This window comes from Salmo salar, chromosome ssa20 (genome assembly GCF_905237065.1).
Source record: "Salmo salar chromosome ssa20, Ssal_v3.1, whole genome shotgun sequence".
NCBI classification, from domain to species: domain Eukaryota; kingdom Metazoa; phylum Chordata; class Actinopteri; order Salmoniformes; family Salmonidae; genus Salmo; species Salmo salar.
In genome coordinates this window covers 44,455,278-44,471,780 of record NC_059461.1, presented here as the reverse complement: position 1 = coordinate 44,471,780, position 16,503 = coordinate 44,455,278, and positions in this window count along the sequence as shown.

The following is a 16,503-nucleotide window of genomic DNA, read 5'->3' as shown; positions in this document are numbered from 1 at the left end:
TTTTTAAGAATTCTTTAAACCTCGATATTGCCGATTTGGAGTTATATTTACGTTAAAATGAAGGGTTTGTTCCCATAAGGTAATGGGTTCCGAAGATTCTGCACCCGAGGCGGACAAAGAATGCTATCTCAGATTTGGACTTTGAAAGTTGGCTCTGGTCGGCAGCGGGAATCCCTTCCGTCCCTTGAAGTTGCCCGGGTGGAAGTTGTCTCTTGTCGGCAGCGTGAAGTTCCATCCCTTCTGTCCATGGTAATTCACCGCTTGATGAAACCATTTGCATAGCGTTATTGTAAAAATGGCTATAAAGTTTTAAGTTGTTGAACCGAGCGTAAATGTCTATCTTATCTTGAAAGTCTTCGTTACCGACAGATCAGTCTCATATCGGTCTGCCCATTGTAACCCTTGGATGCTAATGACTTCCCTTCCAGCCATTTACCCGAACCCCAACCCTCTAACCCTAACCCCAACCCCTACCCTCTAACCCTAACCCATTCTCAAGTCACCACCCGTCCATTAAGGTTAAATACATAATAGATCCATGTGAAGTACACTTCTTGGATACTACAGTCTTCTTTAATCATGTAAATCAGTCTCGAAAAACAATACTCACTAAAGTTTATTTCTAACCAACAGATACACATGCTTTACTCCAAAAACACCGTTATCACCCCAAACACATTTAGAGGCATCGTTAAATTATATGGTTTCATAGGATATCCTCCTGCAAACAGGATCTGGTAAAAGCAATTCAAACACTATTTAATGCACTCAGAGGTTACTCCAAACGATATCTCAGAACTATAAAAAAAAACAGCACCTTGGGGGCCCTCTCTCCCATTTAGCCTACACACTCACATAACACAAGTCTGTCCATCACTCTTTCTGACCCCAACCTTCATTATAGAGGTTCCGGAGACATTTCCAAATCAAACACAATTTTTCCATTACCCAAGAGGCACACGCACCCCTCCAGCCGTATAGAATAATCTCAGCATTTAGGAGGAGTAAGAGTCTCAAAGACATTCTCATCCAAGTTAAATACAGTACTAAGCCCCCACAACCACCCAAACCCTACACGGCCCACTTCAGACCAAGAAAAATGTCAAACTCATATAGCAAGACCTCCACTTCAGTATTAGACTCAATTTCACTCTACACTCAAAATGTCATATATATATATATATATATATATACTTGCACATTTTGCAAAAACACTACATTAGGGAAACCCAGTATACAATAGAAAATAGACATAAACAACATCTATACAATATCAAACGGGCCCATCTACACACAGAACTAGTCACTCATTTCCAGGATCATCCCATCACTTACCTCAATATATCAGGATTACAGTTGTGTTCTGGGTGGACCAGTGGGCGGCGAAAAGCAGTGGAACGTAGGTGGATAAGAGACATACAAACAATTACACCCAGCGGTCTGAAGGAGCGTTTTTAACCAGTCAGATAGGATCAATTGAAAGGGATAGCAGTTGTTTACAGGGTTCTCAAGGAGTTGGAAAAAGGATGCACCACAAAACAAAAAACACAATAAATAAAGTTTGTGTGGTTTTTCTTATTTAACATATGCATGCTTATTTGTAATAGTTTTATTCCTTTATGTATTTGAATTTGTTTTAACAACTTAGCACTTGCCCTCATAGCACTTTTATAGATATATGGGTTTATATATGTACTAATAAAGCATCTATCCCTTGACCACTTGTATATTTCAATATCTTAGTCTCTTCATGGTCCTAGATAACCATTCAGACTATAATTTTAGAAGCAATATTAACCTACTTACTTTTGGTAAGGTTCTTAGGAGGCAATCTAGTGGATTTTAACAGTGGAATTTATTTAGATTGGAGTGGCACACAACAATAGGCCTGCGCACCACAAGACAAATCAGTCTCTTTTTAACCTATACTCAAATTAAAAACCTAACCATAACCCTAACCCCTAACTCTAACCCAGAGTTAGGATCCTGGAAGGGAATAACACTTCATTATACTTATGATTGAAAACATCCAGGACTACAGACAGACTGGCATGGACTAAATACATAGACAACGTGGAGATAAAAAGAAGGATCCGATGGGGGAGTAACTCCTTGGTTGAACTATGCTTTCCACATCCATTGACAAACAGACTTTGAAAGACCTACCTAACCATTCTAACCCTAAACTTAACCCTAACCTTAACCAACTCTAACCCTAACCTTAACCATTCTAACCCTAAACCTAACCCTACGGACGGACTGTTTTAAGTCCAAGTGGGCAACCATGGGGTCTATCTACAACTTTGGCTGGGTGCGCCCTGACCCCCCCTGGCCCGCGTGTCAATGCTGTGGAGTGCACCCATTCCCTTTCCCCCCCCCCCTTCGGCTTCCACGTGTCAGAGATGGAAGTGGATCAACCGCCTCAAAACTAGAAACTAACCCTAACCCCTAACCCCTAAACCTAACCTTAATCTTAACCCTTTCCCGATTCTGGGTCCATAACCCTATCCCCCCATCCTATCCCAGTCCTCCACCCTCAGACCTTTCCCAGAACCCCTGTTCCTATTCCCCCAATAGATACAGAACCCAAGATTATACCCATCATCAGCACCTTCTCAGACATAAACAGACTCCTTCATTGTAGACTTAAAGTCGCTTTCACTCAAACACAACGCACATTCCCCCCACTTCAGGAATATAGACCCATATCAGCTTTTCGCAGAAACCCCAACCTTAGGGATCTATTCATTTTTGCTAAATTTTCCAATGAACTCACTCCCAAACCACCCATTGATCAACAGTATTATAGACAACTTCCACATATTCAAAATCCATATGCACAAACCTCCAGTCCTATCCCACAACTCATGACCATTCAAAGCACCATTCAAAGCACCACTACGCCATAACATGCACATTATGCCACAACATTTATATAGGAGAAACCGGTCACACAGTCTTGGCACGCCTCAAACAGCACCTCTACACAGTTGAAAAAAACATATTACAAACACACCTGGTCAAACATTTTCAAATCCACCCTACAACCTCACTCCGCGTTACCGGTCTGGAGATGAAAGCCTCCTGGACCACAGGCCAGAGAAAAGCAGCCGAAACCAGGTGGATTTCAAAACGTAATACTTTGGCTCCACTTGGAATGAATGTTAAGGAGTGGTATAAAACACTAACAGTGGGAGTCGGTGGGGGCCTAATTAAGAGAGCTGGAGGGGCCCCCGACACGAGGAGGAAGTTCAAATAAAACATTATGTATTTGATTGCTCAACCTGGTCTTTTTTATATTTCGTACTGAATGTTATTATACACTGCTCAAAAAAATAAAGGGAACACTTAAACAACACAATGTAACTCCAAGTCAATCACACTTCTGTGAAATCAAACTGTCCACTTAGGAAGCAACACTGACTGACAATAAATTTCACATGCTGTTGTGCAAATGGAATAGACAACAGGTGGAAATTATAGGCAATTAGCAAGACACCCCCAATAAAGGAGTGGTTCTGCAGGTGGGGACCACAGACCACTTCTCAGTTCCTATGCTTCCTGGCTGATGTTTTGGTCACTTTTGAATGCTGGCGGTGCTTTCACTCTAGTGGTAGCATGAGACGGAGTCTACAACCCACACAAGTGGCTCAGGTAGTGCAGCTCATCCAGGATGGCACATCAATGCGAGCTGTGGCAAGAAGGTTTGCTGTGTCTGTCAGCGTAGTGTCCAGAGCATGGAGGCGCTACCAGGAGACAGGCCAATACATCAGGAGACGTAGAGGAGGCTGTAGGAGGGCAACAACCCAGCAGCAGGACCGCTACCTCCGCCTTTGTGCAAGGAGGAGCAGAAGGAGCACTGCCAGAGCCCTGCAAAATGACCTCCAGCAGGCCACAAATGTGCATGTGTCTGCTCAAACGGTCAGAAACAGACTCCATGAGGGTGGTATGAGGGCCCGACGTCCACAGGTGGGGGTTGTGCTTACAGCCCAACACCATGCAGGACGTTTGGCATTTGCCAGAGAACACCAAGATTGGCAAAATTGCCACTGGCGCCCTGTGCTCTTCACAGATGAAAGCAGGTTCACACTGAGCACATGTGACAGACGTGACAGAGTCTGGAGACGCCGTGGAGAACGTTCTGCTGCCTGCAACATCCTCCAGCATGACCGGTTTGGCGGTGGGTCAGTCATGGTGTGGGGTGGCATTTCTTTGGGGGGCCGCACAGCCCTCCATGTGCTCGCCAGAGGTAGCCTGACTGCCATTAGGTACCGAGATGAGATCCTCAGACCCCTTGTGAGACCATATGCTGGTGCGGTTGGCCCTGGCTTCCTCCTAATGCAAGACAATGCTAGACCTCATGTGGCTGGAGTGTGTCAGCAGTTCCTGCAAGAGGAAGGCATTGATGCTATGGACCGCCCGTTCCCCAGACCTGAATCCAATTGAGCACATCTGGGACATCATGTCTCGCTCCATCCACCAACGCCACGTTACACCACAGGCTGTCCAGGAGTTGGTGGATGCTTTAGTCCAGGTCTGGGAGGAGATCCCTCAGGAGACCATCCGCCACCTCATCAGGAGCATGCCCAGGCGTTGTAGGGAGGTCATACAGGCACGTGGAGGCCACACACACTACTGAGCCTCATTTTGACTTGTTTTAAGGACATTACATCAAAGTTGGATCAGCCTGTAGTGTGGTTTTCCACTTTCATTTTGAGTGTGACTCCAAATCCAGACCTCCATGGGTTGATAAATTGGATTTCCATTGATTTATTTTTGTGTGATTTTGTTGTCAGCACATTCAACTATGTAAAGAAAAAAGTATTTAATAAGATTATTTCATTCATTCAGATCTAGGATGTGTTATTTTAGTGTTCCCTTTATTTTTTTGAGCAGTATGTTATGCACTTTAGCATGGCATGTGATCCCATCACCCCCCCATCATTTCTAATTCTATACTTGATTATTTGTTTAATTATTTAATTGTTTAGGTACTTAACTGATCTAGTATGCATGTTTTATTGTGATTTTATATGAAATTTGGTTTAAAGTTAAACCCTTTACTCCCAGGTTTTTATTGATGATTGTCTTCCTCCTGTTTTTTTAATTGTTGTGGGTGACCCCTCAGAGCTCTTGCTCTCTCATGTCCTCCCACTTTCTCGAGACCGGTCAAATGTACAACACAAAAACAGGGCGGAAAGTTGCAATAGGCCCGTGCAACCCAAGGTTTGATACCAATATATACATAAACCCTCTTAACCTTTAACCCTAACCCTTAACCCCTAACCTTAACCCTAAACCCTAACCCTGACCCCAACCCTACCCCCTAACCCTAAACCCCAACCCCTAACCCCTCTCCAAATCTACCCTGCAACCACATCTTTAAGGCCTTCACGCGACCCTCACCCTCGCTGCTCCGAGGGGCTCAGAGTTGGAGTGCACCTTGGATTCATGCCCGGGATAAGACACTCTAACAAAGCGATGCTGCCCTACACATATCCGTCCCATATCTCTTTAAAAAAAATGCCAGACACTCACCGAAGAGAATGCAGGGCTTGACTAGCGGCCAACGACACTCCTTCGCTCCCGGCAGAGCTACCCTGTGAGCCACAGGCCTGCTGATTCAGTACCTTGACAGAATGAGTCGGGAAGTTCAGCCACTGACTGGCTGGTGGCCCTCGATGTCTCCGATAGAGTGTTGGTGAAATGGGCTTGGGACCGCTCGGCGCACCAGAACCTAGTTGGGGCCTCGGAACCTGGAAGGGAGACCAGGTGCTGTTTGACGGGGAAGAGGATCCGTCAGATATACAAACCAGCTTCGGACACTCTGCGGACTCCCGCCCCCTTCTCGCTCCTACTGATCCGACCGCTATAAGACTTGAACAACATAGCGACAATAACTCACTGGCTAAGAATGACACCCTATGGGGACCCACGATCCTGGAAGGGAGTGGCCTCACTAGTTCTTGCCATCTGAACCACTGAGTATGAAGGACTGACTCCTGGGGTGGATGCATGACAACCTTAGAGGAGGTTATACTTCCTGGGTTTTTGTCTGCTCAAACTCTTAAGGCCGACTGACTGACATGCTTGGGATGGACACATGGCAACCGACTGAGAAGCTGGGTTCCTGTAAGGGAGCAGCCCTCTATGGTTTTTGCCTGACCCTAAACCAAGTATGTATCTATGAGGACAGGATGATGGATGGAGCGATGGACGGAGCTCAAAGGGTGGCTGCATGACAACCGTAGAGAAGGTTCATCTTCTGTGTTTTTGTCTGCTGAAACCACAAGAACTCAATGACAGACTGTTTTGGTATGGACACATGGCAAGCAACTGAGACACCGGACCCGCACAGGGTACGCAACTTAACCTCATTGCCTGATCCTACACCAAGCATGCCACGATAGCACCAGCTAGATGTGAATACACGGCAATCGTTGATCGCTATGGGGGGGGGGGCTTTCTCATGGCTACCCATGTATTTCCATGGAAATATAACATTACTTGTTAAAAATATGAAATGGTATTACATTTGGTGAAGAGCACATTGACTTGTTTAGGACTCGAAACTCAAAGTTTTAGGACTTGAGACTTGACTTGAGACTTGACTCGGACTTGCCTGTCTTGACTTGGCACTTGAGTGCTAAGACTTGAGACTTACTTGTGACTTGTAAAACAATGACTTGGCCCCACCTCTGGGGTGGACACTTGGCTAATCAGCAGGAAAAGATGGTTCAGAGGGCGAATTTCTCTCCGATGGCCTTTTTTTCACAACCGTCGACACTCGTACACATAGGAGGACTTCTCTAACCCTTAACCTACCCCCACCCTAACCTACCCCCACCCTTACCCTAACCCTGACCCCACCCTTATCCCAACCCTAAGCTACCCCCACCCTAACCTTAACCTACCCACACCCTAACCTACCCCCACCCTTACCCTAACCCTACCATTATCCTAACCCTAACCTCACCCTTACCCCAACCCTGACCTACCCCTAACTTAACCCCACCCTCATGCTAACCCTAATCTCACCCTTACCTCAACCCTAACCCCGGTCTCTGCATTAGCTTGAAGTCATCAGATCGACCTTGTGGATTTCTTACAAACACAAACCTAACCCCTAATCCGAACCCTAACCCCTAACCACTAATGTTTAGGGGAATTTGGGGTTAAGGTTAGGGTTGAAATTACAGTTAGGGTTAGGACGGGGTAGGGGTTAGGTTGGATAGGAATGGGGATTGGGGTTGAGTTTCAAATTACGGTTAGGGTTAGGATAGAGTTGGGATAGGTGTTAGGGTTGGGGTTAGGATAGGATTGGGGATTAGGGTTAGGATGGGGGGAATCGGGGTTAAGGTTAGGGTTGAAATTACAGTAGTAATTATTAACTATTGCTCCTAGGGATAAATCTTTATGAAAGTTGTTATATGAGAAGTGAGGAGACATTCCCAAAGTATCTCAATGGACCATAAAGGTAATCACTCCACAAACTATCATCACCGTGCCCTTAAGTAAATCACAAATATTATGGACACATTAGAAATAATGGACATTTGGAGACTAAAAAAACCCAACCTACATGGAGGAGACTTAATAAAGCTAGTCATCTTGACTATGTTCTTGTCTCTTTCTTTTTTGCATCAAAGGTTAAAAAAGAATGTGATTAAGGGGGCCTCCTGGGTGGCGCAGTGGTCTAAGGCACTGCATCGCAGTGCTAGCTGTGCCACCAGAGATTCTGAGTTAGAGCCCAGGCTCTGTTGCAGCCGGCCGTGACCGGGAGGCCCATGGAGCGGTGCACAATTGGCCCAGCGTCGTCCCGGTTAGGGAGGGTTTGGCCTGCAGGGATATCCTTGTCTCCTTGTGCACTAGCGACGTCTGTGGTGGGCTAGGTGTACGGTGTTTCCTCTGACACATTGGTGTGGTTGGCTTCTGGGTTGGATGTGCATTGTGTCAAGAAGCAGTGTGCCTTGGTTGGGTTGTGTTTCAGAGGATGCATGGCTCTCGACCTTCGCCTTTCCTGAGCCCGTTCGGGAGTTGCAGTGATAAGACAAGACAGTTACTACTACCAATTGGGGAGAAAAAACGGGGTTAAATATAATAAAGAATGGGATTGGATCATCATCTAATTGGCCTTCACATAACTCTTATAGAATTTCCACGTGGACTGGAAAATGTGAAATTTAATCAAAGTTTCTGAAGAGGGTGGCCAGCAGAGATAGAAGGGATGGGTTTAGGGAAGCTGAGGGTTGGGATGTGGAATTGGAGAAAAGTGGGAGTAGAGTAGCTGTGCGGGAGATAGAATGATGGTCAAAGATAAAAGTAAAAAATAAAGTAAAAATAAAACATAATAAAATGACACTGAAGGGCAGTGTTTTTACAGTTAATACTGGTTTGCCTGAGGCTGATGCCGTGCAGGTGTTTGTACACATGCATATACACACACTCTCATTCAAATAAACGCATACAAGAACGTACACATACATGTAATAGTGCCAGACATGCACACAATCATATACAGTTGGCATTGCTGTTATGATTTTAGTTGTCCTTAATGCCCGTTGTTTTTTTTTATTATTTTTTGCTTTGTTGTTAGCATTTTTTTTTGCATCTGTCTTTTTCTTTTTTCTCTTTAGTTCATTTTCTTTGTTGTTGGTACATTGGGGGTTCTTAGGGGTGGGGAATGGAATTAATTGTATTTTTTATTTAATTATTTTGTTCTTGGGGGGACTGTGGGAGGTGTCTCGAATGGTTGAGGGACAGCTATTGGGGAACTGTGGGGGGGATCTTGGAGGGTTCGGGTTCACGTTTTTTGGCCTGGTGGGAGATCTGTTCATCGTGCCCTTGAGAAGGGCATTGAACTGGATGCTTCTGTGTGTCGCTCTGAATGGGAGACTGTTAGATGACTGGTGTGGTGTAGTTGTTGAGCAACTTCACTGCAAGTATATTGTATGTTTCGGATATTCAATAAAAAAATTAAATATATATATATATATATATATATATATATACTGCTCAAAAAAATAAAAGGAACACTTAAACAACACATCCTAGATCTGAATGAAAGAAATAATCTTATTAAATACTTTTTTCTTTACATAGTTGAATGTGCTGACAACAAAATCACACAAAAATAATCAATGGAAATCCAATTTATCAACCCATGGAGGTCTGGATTTGGAGTCACACTCAAAATGAAAGTGGAAAACCACACTACAGGCTACAGGCTGATCCTTAATGTCCTTAAAACAAGTCAAAATGAGGCTCAGTAGTGTGTGTGGCCTCCACGTGCCTGTATGACCTCCCTACAACGCCTGGGCATGCTCCTGATGAGGTGGCGGATGGTCTCCTGACCTGGACTAAAGCATCCGCCAACTCCTGGACAGCCTGTGGTGCAACGTGGCGTTGGTGGATGGAGCGAGACATGATGTCCCAGATGTGCTCAATTGGATTCAGGTCTGAGGAACGGGCGGGCCAGTCCATAGCATCAATGCCTTCCTCTTGCAGGAACTGCTGACACACTCCAGCCACATGAGGTCTAGCATTGTCTTGCATTAGGAGGAACCCAGGGCCAACCGCACCAGCATATGGTCTCACAAGGGGTCTGAGGATCTCATCTCGGTACCTAATGGCAGTCAGGCTACCTCTGGCGAGCACATGGAGGGCTCTGCGGCCCCCCAAAGAAATGCCACCCCACACCAGGACTGACCCACCGCCAAACCGTTCATGCTGGAGGATGTTGCAGGCAGCAGAACGTTCTCCACGGCGTCTCCAGACTCTGTCACGTCTGTCACATGTGCTCAGTGTGAACCTGCTTTCATCTGTGAAGAGTGGCGCTAGTGGTGAATTTGCCAATCTTGGTGTTCTCTGGCAAATGCCAAACGTCCTGCACGGTGTTGGGCTGTAAGCACAACCCCCACCTGTGGACGTCGGGCCCTCATACCACCCTCATGGAGTCTGTTTCTGACCGTTTGAGCAGACACATGCACATTTGTGGCCTGCTGGAGGTCATTTTGCAGGGCTCTGGCAGTGCTCCTCCTGCTCCTCCTTGCACAAAGGCGGAGGTAGCGGTCCTGCTGCTGGGTTGTTGACCTCCTACGGCCTCCTCCACGTCTCCTGATGTACTGGCCTGTCTCCTGGTAGCGCCTCCATGCTCTGGACACTACGCTGACAGACACAGCAAACCTTCTTGCCACAGCTCGTATTGATGTGCCATCCTGGATGAGCTGCACTACCTGAGCCACTTGTGTGGGTTGTAGACTCTGTCTCATGCTACCACTAGAGTGAAAGCACCGCCAGCATTCAAAAGTGACCAAAACATCAGCCAGGAAGCATAGGAACTGAGAAGTGGTCTGTGGTCCCCATCTGCAGAACCACTCCTTTATTGGGGGTGTCTTGCTAATTGCCTATAATTTCCACCTGTTGTCTATTCCATTTGAACAACAGCATGTGAAATGTATTGTCAATCAGTGTTGCTTCCTAAGTGGACAGTTTGATTTCACAGAAGTGTGATTGACTTGGAGATACATTGTGTTGTTTAAGTGTTCCCTTTATTTTTTTTTATATATAAACAAATAAAACAAGTAGGTCCAAAATGAAGCCTAACCTAAATTTGAGGTGCTTTTGGGTGACAGCGGCAGAACCATTGAGACTAGAAACACAATTCAACCACAGGAACGTTCCTAAGGTCCTCCCAATCTGTGCAAGCCTAACCTTGACTGTGTGGAATTAACCCTTAACTGTGAAAACATTATGTTTTCTTCTAACAGTTTACATTGACATCTCTCCCCATAGGAATACATTGCCTGCTCCCTAACTTCAACCGAATGCCTCTGTGGATTATGATTGCCATATCAAACTGTCTTCAATGACAATCCATCAGGCCACTATGAGGATTACCTGTGTTGAGTTTAAGCTTCCTGGAGTGGTTTAATTACACTAAAAGTGGTTTTGATTTCACAACCTACTGTTAGTGAAAACACTGCATTCAACCCTCTGTAAATCAGTCAGTTCTTAACATAAAGACTTGAAACTCAGGATTCTGTAAAAGCCTACCCCAATGAGGATATGTGTTTACTTCCTGTAACAACCAGAAGTGCCTTAAAATGGGGTTATGGGGGCTGTTTCGAAGGGTTAAAAAGATCACATCTTTCCAAAATGTCATATGTGTGGTTAGGCAACCCTCATGAACTGTAAATCAGTTATTTCTCCCATCAGATGTACAATAAACACACACACACACACACACACACACACAGACAGGATGGAGTGACACAGTGTGGGGCTTAAAGACACACAGAACCTGCAATAGTTACCGGCGTTCGCACCATCAAAGAACCGTTAGACCTAGAGCTCTGAAACTGTATTAACCTGTTTTAGAGCTTAAGTCGGTAGTGCACTGTGAGTTATGTGGTTTTAGACGGTTCTTAGGCTGAGAAACAGCCTTATCCATTTGCAATAACTTCAATTCATTTTTAACGTCGCGAAAATGACGACTCTTAGAAAAGGTCCAGAATCACAAGACTAGGTGCATTGAAACCACCTCGGCTCATAGAGACTGACCTTACACGTTTCTGGCCGATAACTCCATAGGACCCCGTAGCAACCCCCAAAATAAGCACATTTTCAGCACTAATGAAGGTTGCTGCTCGGGCTCAGATTGACCTTTTTACTCGAAACTCGGGATTCAGGATCGCCTCAGCTAGGCCTACACATAAGGTCAGAACTGGACCCGCAGCTCGAATGTAACTATGTTTTTGAAGGTTTTTTTATGGTTGTAACGGAAGGCGCTATGAATTGTGGGCCTGCTCTAAAATATGTGAGAGTTTCCTTCTAAAAGAGTTGGACAAAGTGAGTTTGCTGTCAGTATGTATACGTTTTTTGTCAGTATGATATCTTATTGACTGATGGCTGACTTGATGGCAGTATAATTTATTGGCATTGCACATTTTATATTGCAAATGGACAGTGTACATTTCCAATGTATTTAATGAGGGATTTACCATCACCAAATGGACAGGCTGAAATCAACACCAACGAGCGTTGGAGAGGAATCACTATCACTGCTAGGCCTTCCCGAGTTCAACGAGCCAGTCAACTGGGCATTTCTGCAGTATATTAGAGCATGTCCAATTTGTGTTGGTAAATTCCCATTGGAAGACATTGAAAATGGACAGTGTACAATTCCAATGTATTTTATGAGGGATTTACCATCACCAAATGGAAAGGCTGAAATCAACACCAACAAGCGATGGAGAGGAACAGCTATCACTGCTCGGCCATCCCGAGTTCAAAGGGCCAGTCAATTGGGCATTTCTGCAGTATATTAGAGCATGTCCAATTCATGATGGTAAATTCCCATTGTAAGACATTGCAAATGGACAGTTTACATTTCTCCATTTCCAATGTATTTAATGAGGGATTTTGATGTTAGGACTTCCCATTACGAAATGGGAATCAATGCTGAATCAACAGCAACGATAAATTCTTCCTTCCTATGACTGCCTATGATAAAACATGTCAAATAGACTTTCGAGGTTTAATCAGGGCTTAACATAGTGATATATATAATTTGGTCAGAAAATATGCCATTTGGACATTTCTTATGCCATTTGGACATGGTTCACTGACTTCTGGGTTCGGAAGCCAACTTCCTATGATCATATATGGCAAATGGACAGGAAAGAGGCCTTATGGACAAACTCAATAAAATAAGACACATGTATGTCCATATGGTTACTACATACGTATAATTGACCTCCAAAAAATGAGGGAAAAAAAGACAAATGGTCCAAAAAGCACTTTTTATGAGGTTTTAAATTTTGAAAAGAATGTGAGATTTAAAAAATGTCACCCTTGGGACCTGACTTTGACCATTTCCCATATGAAAATCTACGGTGGAGCGCGCACACCCCCTATGGGATTTTTGGTTTATTACACCTGGCATTTGCAATGTTCCGGTTGCAATATGGTTTTGATGAACTGCCGTCCATTTTAGTGGCATTTGCGATTGTGTATATGGTTCGCCCCATGCCAATACGTTACCCAGATCTTTGCCTCGACACAATCCTGACTCTGAGCTGTACGGACAATTCCTTTGAACTCATGACTTGGTTTTTGCTCTGACATGCACTGTCAACTGTGGGACTTTATAAAGGTAGGTGTGTGTCTTTCCAAATCATGTCCAATCAATTGAATTTACGACAGGTGGACTCCAATCATGTTCTAGAAACCTCTCAAGGATTGTCAATGGTAACTGTAGCGTACTGCACTAGCATCGAATAGTCCCTGCGATATGCAACTTTTCAGGGAAGTCAGGAACCAATACACAGTCAGTTAGGAAAGCAAAGGCTAGCTTTTTCAAACAGAAATTTGCATCCTGTAGCTCTAACTCCAAAAGTTCTGGAACACTGTAAAGTCCATGGAGAATAAGAGCACCTCCTCCCAGCTGCCCACTGCACTGCGGCTAGGAAACACTGTCACCACCGATAAATCCATAATAATCGAGAATTTCAATAAGCATTTCTCTACTGCTGGCCATGCTTTCCTCCTGGCTACCCCAACCCCGGCCAACAGCTCCGCACTCCCCCGCAGCTACTTGTCCAAGCTTCCCCAGCTTCTTCTTCACCCTAATCCAGATATCAGATGTTCTGAAAGAGCTGCAAAACCTGGACCTGTACAAATCAGCTGGGCTAGACAATCTGGACCCTCTCTTTCTAAAATTATCTGCCGCCATTGTTGCAACCCCTATTACTAGATTGTTCAACCTCTCTTTCATATCGTCTGAGATTCCTAAAGATTGAAAAGCTGCCGCGGTCATCCCCCTCTTCAAAGGGGGTGACACTCTAGACCCAAAGTGTTACAGACCTATATCCATCCTGCCCTGCCTTTCTAAAGTCTTCGAAAGCCAAGTTAACAAACAGATCACTGACCATTTCGAATCCCACCGTACCTTCTCCACTGTGCAATCCGGTTTCCGAGCTGGTCACGGGTGCACCTCAGCCACGCTCAAGGTACTAAACAATATCATAACCGCCATCGATAAGAGACAATACTGTGCAGCCGTCTTCATCGACCTGGCCAAGGCTTTTGACTCTGTCAATCACCGTATTCTTATCGGCAGACTCAACAGCCTTGGTTTCTCAAATGACTGCCCCGCCTGGATCACCAACTACTTCTCAGATAGAGTTCAGTGTGTCTGTAATCGGCCTGTGTGTAGCTGGTGTGGAGGAGTCAGGCGCAGGACAGCAGATATGAGAAAGGAAGGTAATTTACTCAAGGAATCAATAGAATACAACACAATAAACTAGCCCACAATAACGGACCGTATACATACAAACAATCAATCACAAAAAACCATGGGGGAACAGAGGGTTAAATAATGAACAAGTAATTGGGGAATTGGAACCAGTTGTGTAAAACAAAGACAAAACAAATGGAAAATGAAAAGTGGATTGGCAATAGCTAGAAGGCCGGTGACGTCGACTGCCGAATGCCGCCTGAACAAGGAGAGGGACCGACTTCGGCGGAAGTCGTGACAGTGTCAAATCGGAGGACCTGGTGTCAGGACCTCTGGCAGTCTCTATGGGGGTGCCACAGGGTTCAATTCTCGGGCCGACTCTTTTCTCTGTATATATCAACGATGTCGCTCTTGCAGCGGGTGATTATTTGATCCACCTCTATGCAGACGACACCATTCTGTATACATCTGGCCCTACTTTGGACACTGTGCTAACAAACCTCCAAACGAGCTTCAATGCCATACAACACTCCTTCCGTGGCCTCCAACGGCTCTTAAACGCTAATAAAACTAAATGCATGATCTTCAACCGATCGCTGCCCGCCCGCCTGACTAGCATCACTGCTCTGGACGGTTCTGACTTAGAATATGTGGACAACTACAAATACCTAGGTGTCTGGCTAGACTGTAAACTCTCCTCCAGACTCATACTAAGCATCTCCAATCCAAAATTAAATCTAGAATCAGTTTCATATTTTGCAACAAAGCATTCTTCACTCACGCTGCCAAACATACCCTCGTAAAACTGACTATCCTACCGATCCTCGACTTCGGCTATGTCATTTACAAAATAACCTCCAACACTCTACTCAGCAAACTGGATGCAATCTATCACAGTGCCATCCGTTTTTTCTCGAAAGCCCCATATACCATCCACCACTGCGTCATGTATGCTCTCATCGGCTGGCCCTCGCTACATATTAGTCGCCAGACCGACTGGCTCCAGGTCATCTATAAGTCTTTGCTAGGTAAAGCTCCGCCTTATCTCAGCTCATTGGTCACCATAACAACACCCACCCGTAGCACGCGCTCCAGCAGGTATATCTCACTGGTCATCCCCAAAGCCAACACCACCTTTGGCCGCCTTTCCTTCCAGTTGTCTGCTGCCAGTGACTGGAGCGAATTGCAAACATCTCTGAAGTTGGAGACTTATATCTGCCTCACTAACTTTAAGCATCAGCTATCTGAGCAGCTTACCGATCGCTGCAGCTGTACTTGGCCCATCTGTAAATAGCCCATCCAACTACCTACCTCATCCCCATATTGTTTTTATTTACTTTTTCGCTCTTTTGCATACCAGTATTTCTACATCATCAGTATTTCTACATTTCTACATCATCATCTGCACATCTATCACTCCAGTGTTAATTTGCTACATTGTAATTAGTTCGCTACTATGGCCTATTTATTGCCTTACCTCCTTACTCCATTTGCACACACTGTATATAGATTTTTCTATTGTGTTATTGACTGTACTTTTGTTTATCCAATGTGTAACTCTGTGTTGTTGTTTTTTGTCGCACTGCTTTGCTTTATCTTGGCCAGGTCGCAGTTGTAAATGAGAACTTGTTATCAACTGGCCTACCTGGTTAAATAAAGGTGAAATCAAAATATAAAAAAACAGGATGCACCTGAGCTCAATTTCGAGTGTCATAGCAAAGGGTCTGAATACTTATGTAAATAAACCTGTTTTCGCTTTGTCATTATCGCGTATTGTGTGTAGATTGAGGATTTTTTTTATATTTAATCAATTTTCGAATGTTGTAACATAATATAATGTGGGAAAAGGAAAGGGGTCTGAATACTTTCCAAATGCACTGATTATACTATAAGTGTTATTTTCTTATGTCTCCGTGATTGTTTAACATAAGTATAAAAGTATCTTACCCTAACTCATTCACCACAGCATATAGACTGAAAACATCATATTCATTATACTGTTAGAGCATGGGAAGGAGGTTATGTTAAAATATGTCAGTAACACTTCATAAAAGCTCATACATGCTTATATGAAATAGTAAGGCATTATATTTTATGTCCTGGATTAACTGAATTGATATGGACTTGCCCTGAAGCTGGTCTTTCAGCAGAGCCAATATATTTCACAACATCTCCTTCATCAGTAGCATCCCTCATGTCTAGATTGGGAAAATACAAATGAGGAGCCTACAGCACTAGAGTGCAGTAGAGTGATGCAGTTAGTA